The 7,348-nt window shown below is 37.7% G+C and overlaps 1 pseudogene; it reads left to right on the forward strand.

Annotated features, from left to right (window-relative positions):
• The first annotated feature begins 381 nt into the window (after positions 1 to 381).
• On the forward strand, positions 382 to 6,910 carry LOC149926113 (uncharacterized; annotated as a pseudogene).
• Positions 6,911 to 7,348: the final 438 nt, after the last annotated feature.

A 7,348-nucleotide genomic window follows, 5' to 3' on the forward strand; every position in this document is an offset into this window, starting at 1 on the left:
TGAAAAATGTATAGGTAATTTATCTTTCGAAGTTTAAATTAATACATTCTTGGTTCAGGTAAATGTTTGTTTGTGTCCATACAATAAGTGGTTTCAGACTCAGAGTGTTAGTAAGGGGATTTGTGAAGCCTCATTTCGCCTATTTCGTCTGCTCCGTCACTTTTGTCGTACTCACACCCCCAGACCGCCGGAGTTTTGTAGTCCTGCCCAAATACTCCCACGCCCCTGAAAATCCTGACATGTTTTACCAGTGATACTTACCAAGCGCTTAATGAAATCAAATACGTCGGCGGGTTGATTATTGCTCCCATGTTTTCCGAATCAGGAAATCGTTTTCACTGTTTGGAAAAGTAAATCGTTATTGTAAAATTAATTACTGTGATGGTAAATTCTCAGGATAGCAATGGCCGTTTATCACCCGTGAGCAACAGCCATATACAGCGAGAGAATCCTACTGCTGACGCTAGCCATTCAACCGTCCCAAAGGCGCAGCAATGGGACTACCTTTTTAGGCCATCTACATCCGTGACTAACAAGGAGACTACCCGAGGTGTTACACACCGATTTTGTTGAACCTCGGGTATTAGGTAAACCTTATGGTAGTGTGAAAATTCCCAAAGGAAAAAGTTTCAATAGGCATTCGTGTTGCCATGGCACGGGATTTTTTAAGTTTCACCTTTGAATATTTAAAAAAAAAAAGTCAAAAAAGTAAAGTTTACCCAAAATCACCAAATGGGCTAGTTAGCAAGTTTTTGGGTAATTTTTACGAAATTTGGATAAATTTGACCCAATTTTGGTTGAAATTGAGAAAATGTCTACAAATTTGGTAAATTAAGGAACATTGGCCAAATCTAAACTAAATTCATTAAAACCAAATATAATTGTTCAGAATCGGGTAAAATTCGATTAAATATTATTTCGTATACTGTGCAATACTTAATTAGCATGGCCGGGAAGATTTTCGGAAATGTATATGTGTGTTTGCAGTAAAGGTCAGGTAGACTGGGACCTGTAGTCCAGGAAGGGCTTTTTATTGAGCCAACCGTAATGCTGAAAAATTAACAACTTCCCACGTGCAATATTTTCTTGACAATGATGTTCTGAAATCAGTAGATCGAGACTTTATTTTAATTTTGGACTCATGGGGAGGTCAAACGAACCAAAAGATTTATGATAAACGTTTTGGTTTTAATGGTTATCCTAATTGTGAAATAAAGTTGATTCCTGAAAAAACCACCTCGATTTGACAGCCTGCTGCTGGATACAATATACATTCCACCGTCAGCTAAAATATTTCGCGAAGGAAATATAAGCCACGGCTACTGTAAACTTTTCATCTGAAAATCGCGCCGATGAAATTACTACAAGGAACAACAAAATACGATTACAATCAGGACTACACAACCAATTTTCGTCACCCATTTTCAACACTTCGATCAAATACTCTTGGTTCTCCTCTGGACTATCGGATGAAAAACAACTTTTTTACACAGTTAAAGAAGCGTGCTTTGCATTTGATGCAAAAGACTCTCTTACTTGTGTACGTCCTAATCGTGATAAGAATAGGTTTATGAAATGTGCGCATTGCAGATATATTTTGCGCTTCGAGTGTTTCTACTACGATTATCATATGCATTTTTAAACTCAACTATTGATTATTTTAAAAAACAGTGTAATACAAAATTGTTTTTATTCGTTGTCATTAAACGTTTTTCGGTTTTTCTAATCATTTGTTTTCCCATATTTTACCGTTTTAGGTACGTTACATTTAAACAAACATATTTATATACAGTACTATTAAATATACTATATTGGAAAGAAATTAGTTCGTAAATTCCGTTTTCTACCAATAAACATGAGTTTTTAATAATAATAATAATAATAATAATAATTTTATTGGTAAGGAAAATATCTTTGTACATTTTGTTCGACTTTTAGCCTCGCGAAATCACAATAAGACAAATAGACAAATGTATATATATATAAATCGTGTGCATTGAAATAAACAAGTCGGCCCACATCAGTCTATTAGAGTCGAAAAACCTAAACACACTTAGAAGACACAGGTAGGCAAACTAATACAAAAGCTGTTGAGGCTACGTGATTTCTTGTCGTTTTATATATATATTACCACCCTAAGTTAAAAAGTGGATGCCGCCCACCATCAGGAGACCCGGGTGGGCAAACTAATATAAAAGCTGTTTAGCTCATGCGATTTCCTATTGTTTGAAATATAATTCACCATCCTATGTTAAAGAGTGGGCACCGCCCACCCGCGTATTCTGAGGGTGGGCGGTGCCTACTCTTTAACATAGTAATACAATACAATATAATATTATATATATCTATTATATTTTAGGGGACGCCAAATTCTCACTCGCCTCGGGCGCAATTTTTGCTAGCTACGGCCCTTAAAAAGGTAGATGTTAAAATGAATTTAACAAAGCATTTTTCACATTTCTGTTTCGTAAAAAAGTTTGTTTTCATTTAGTACTTAAACTGCCACCTTTTTAATTTTATAATCATCCTCAAAATTTTTTAGATTAAAAATTTATGACTCGTTATTCCCGTAAACAGCGCGCATGGATGTTAACCAACGGAGTCTGAAGCGACAGCAGAGAGGCTAACTTTACATAGCCACCAAGAGTCGCGTTCAATACAATCATCTCTGTCAAGCAAGTTCAAAATATGATCACGAACTGTTTACAACGCAAACTGCTTGACATCTTAGAGCAGAAATCAACCAACTTTCTCCCAAAGCTGCTAGCTCAACTGATGAGAGCTACGGAACAGGAAGATGTAGAATGGCTACGCATCTCGCGCAGATGACTGCCTTCTTATTGCTTGCATCTTCTAGACTTTTCCACAAGATGAGTACTATACTTTACGCGGAGAAAAGCAGACTGTCGCAGAATTGAAACGACTACCATTTCCAGCGACGGAAACAACATTTTATTGAATGTTACTGAAAATTAAGTGAAAATACAAACCTGGCAAATAATCTTCTTCCTTAAAGGGGCTAGAAAGTGGGGTTTTGAAATCGTCTAGTGACGTGATATCTCCAAAAAAATTTGGACCCTGCTTTATTTTCTTTTTTCCCCGCTTGAGGAATTTGGCTCTGACGGAGATGTTTTGAAAATAGTGAGGAGCGACCCGAGAGAGAGAGACTAGTGAGAGGTATTCATACGCGAACTAAGATATTCGGGCCTTCGTTAACGTTGTTTTTGTTCTAGTATTTTAATATTTATTTAATTATAATGAACGAGTTTAATTCAAATAAAAACGGAAACGTGATGATACGAAAATATCTCTTGTTGATGAATTAGATAAATGGGAAAAGGCAAAAGAACTGTGGTTGAGTTCTAAGGTTTATCAAAATGCTCCAGTGAAACCAAGGCCCTTAGAAATTGGCTCCGATTCATTTAGCGTTTTTTTTACAAAATTCGATGAAACTCAAATAATAATTTAAAAATTACGAACACACTACTACCAAAAGACCTTATCACTCAAATGAATTTTTCGTTAAACATTTGTTGTTCACTAAACTAAATCTCATTAAAGATTAACGAAATTTTAAAACTTCCTACGAGCTCAGCTAACACTAACCAAGACCACGCTGGATTTCGTCATACAAAAGTCCCAACACAGCGGTGCCTGTTTACGTCTTCGCCAATTTGAGAAAAAGTAGTTCTACGCGCCAAATTTCGTTAATAACGTCACGGGTGACGTTTTTCAAAACCCCACTTTCCAGCCCCTTTAAAATGCAGGCTGCATACCACATCTGAACGGCAGCTTGTATCATTTACTTGGTTTTTACCTCTCCGAGGGGACAAAGTCCCCTAGGAGGGGTTATACAACGACCGTGTCTGTCTGTGGGTCGGTCTGTGGGTGGGTCTGTGGGTGGGTCTGTGGGTGGGTCTGTGGGTGTGTCTGTCTGTCAGGACTGCGAACGCGTTCGCATTTTCGGTGCAAAGTGTAATCACTGCGTACGCAGTTTCTCAAAGGGTTGGCAAAACCACCGTGTGACGGTGAGCGTTAACGGATGCATTTGCGGTTTGGTTTGGATGGTGTTTTTTCGCTCACCGTCGTGACGGTTTGGTGTATTACGGTTTTTGTAATGTTTATGCGTAGGTTGTGAGTGTTGAATTTGTTGTGTTTGTGTTCTGATGGATGTGCATGTTGAGTCTGTTGTGTTTATATGGGCGTTTTCTCTCCAACTTCTTCTTCTTAATGACTTTGGGACGGACCGAGTGCTGAGTGTAATGCTACCTCTCAACGTCCAATGGCAGGGTTTCCACCAGTTGTACACGGTATTCGTCTTAGTATCAATTTGCGATCGCATCGGGCGGGATTTGAACCCGAGACCTCCTGATTGACAGGCGGACGTTCTACCACAGAACCACCGACACTTGTTACGCCTTATTGAAAATTAGACCTTCAGCTTTATCGGAAGCGTATTTAATAGAGTACGAAATTTTGGTTTAATTGAAATAGAATTGAAATTGAAATTATTGCATCGAAGAAATTCTAATTTAGCGTTTGTCTATTGATTAAAAACAAATGCGCCACCCAAGTTTCGAACCCAGACCATTCGGCTTGGCAGTCGAGCGCTCTACCACAGAACCACCGATAGCTGCTTAGATTCACTGAAATTAAGACAGGCATCGTAAGCATAATAGGTAATAAAGTCTTTTTTTATTAATGAATTTATGAAGGCCTAATCTGGTATTTTTTAAAGGTTAAATCTTGTTTTAGCGCAGTCAGCCGAGATTAGAGGGTTAAAGGGTAGACCCTGTGGGTGGTCCACTTTCTTAACGACCTATATATAGTTCTGTTAATTCAAAGGAGATAATTTAACGTTAATTGCTTTAAGAGGTGGCGGTTAGTCAAGTGGCTCTCTGTGCTTTGTTGATGGTAAGGTTTTTGCTTCTTGTAAATACATGTGGTGTGGATATTTGGATATCTACGATTTCTAACGCAGTCAATGATTTCTTGGGTGTGCGAGTCATTATATGATATTGGAAATTGGACGGCATTGGTCTTTTTCATGTGGTATGCGTCACAACGTCAACAGGAAGTGAACGAGTCGTCCACTACCAGATATCTACGGTATCTTCATCAAGGGCGAGTGTTGAAATAAAATGAGCGTTAAAGATGCGGCAAGTATTTCGTAAGCGAGTAATTCCAAAAAGCCTCTGTAGATATTTCTTTCATTAAAATTTGCTTCGTATTATATTTAACTGATAAACTTGTTCTGTAAAAGGGTTTAATTCAATTGTGCATTGTTATAGTACGTCTAACTTACTGTTGTAACTACTTAACTTATGATATTCTGAATAAATTAAAATTGGTCGTTTCGTCTCAATTATTTTAATTATAATTAAAATTTTATACCGGGCGTGATAGAAATGGGTTAATATTTTTAACAAATAACTCTAAATTGCGGAGATATATCTTTAAGGGTTATCTCGAGAAATTAATACCACTAGGGACAATTCTACCGAGGAGAGGTATATTTTGGCTTGCCAACTTGTTTAAACTATATTATTTAAGATAAAATGGTATCTTACCTAAATAACCTTTCTTTCTTGGCTTAGGTGAAAAGAAGCTGCACATTTGACACATTTCTTGAAGTCAAATAGCCTTCAAAGTAACGGATCTAGGACATTTCGGTGTGTAGGATGTTTCCGTGCCGGACGTTTTGGTGCCTGGGTCGCTTCGGTGTACAAATAAAAAAAATGTTTTCAGGGGGAATTGTCTTTTAACTTCAAAAATAAGGTTTATTAATTAATCTCTATTTAAAGCAATACATTTTACTAAACTAAATCAGTGGTTAAAAAAAATGTTTTCAGTGGGAAGTTTTATCTTATAGGGAGCTAACAGTTCTACGTCTCACGAAGTCACCCATGCTTTTTCCTATTGAAAAAAAATTCTACCCAACATGGCGGCCACAGCCAAAGCTACGGAGTGTTAGTTCCCTATAGGGGGAGTTTGGTTATTTAACTTAAAAAATAAGGTTTATTAAGGCCTAAAATATTTTATACCACCTTTTATTAAGTTTTTAATATGAAATTTTTATATCATAGAAGGAACCGTTCAAAGCTGAATGGACCGTTACCGCTGCCTCTTTCCTTAAGTACTTAAGAGATCCCAGATGAGTACCAAGTAACTAGTACTGGCAAACCATTTTTACTTTTTGATTCTGGTAAAGAAGACCCCGATCGGTTCATCATGTTTAAGTTCCTATGCAAGGGAAATTTTAGAACACTCAAGTTATTGGTTCGTTGATGGGACATTCAAAGTTGTCCCGAATCTTTTTTATCAACTTTACACTATTCATGGCAAAATACATTCAGCAGTGGTTCCTTTGGTATTCATTTTAATGACAAAGGAGAATAAGGATTCCTACACGAAGGTCTTTCATTTGTGCCAGTGTGTCTATCGTGTTATACAGAAAGAAGGCCTCCAGGAACTCTAGTACTCTACCAAAATGACGAAGAGTTTTCTTTACAATGCCGAATGATAGAATCCAGTGACGACTCGGGGCCCTTTTAAATAGCACCGATTTTAATCATAAACGTTTGGGGGCGGGGTCTGCGGGGGCGCTATTTACGCCACTGTTTTAGAATCTCTCGCTTTAGTACCAGAGAACCACGTAAAAGAAGTCTTTATCACTTTAGCCCATTCTCTTCCTAACTCTTTGTTGCCTGTATTGGATTATTTTGAAGACAATTTCATTGGTCGTCAAGGAGTGCGACAAAGCCGAGAAGGTCGTTTCCCTATATTGCTCTGGAACCACTATGATGAAATTTCCTCTGGGGCGGAAAAAACAAACAACGCCGTAGAAGGTTGGCACCGAGGTTTTAATGCTCACGTGTCAGCATCACATCCAAACATTTGGAGTCTCTAACAACATTAATTTTTAGACAGGGTGCATTTTGAATAAAATTAATTATTTTAAAAATTTAATTTTAATCATTCAATAACACCGAAAGGTGCTAGACACCGAAACGACCTAGGCACCGAAAAGTCCTAGACCTCAAAACGTCCTAGACACCGAAAAGTCCTAGACCCCAAAACGTCCTAGACACCGAAAAGTCCTAGACCCCGAAACGTCCTAGACACCGAAACGTCCGTATACCAAAAGTAACACGTTCGAAAATGGCGCCGTTGTATCACGAATTCGACCTTCTTACACGCGAAGAAGCTTTGTAACTTATAACTATCTTAATTTTATAAAGACATATTGAATTTTAAAAACCTCGCAAAGAAAAGAAACCAAACTTTAGATCTGAGTTAAATAGAATTACTCGCCTTTAACGTACGCTTCAAGCTTGAAGGAGAGAAG

This window comes from Leiobunum rupestre, chromosome 10, assembly GCF_980474605.1.
Source record: "Leiobunum rupestre chromosome 10, qqLeiRupe1.1.hap1, whole genome shotgun sequence".
In the NCBI taxonomy this organism is placed as follows: Eukaryota; Metazoa; Arthropoda; class Arachnida; order Opiliones; family Sclerosomatidae; genus Leiobunum; species Leiobunum rupestre.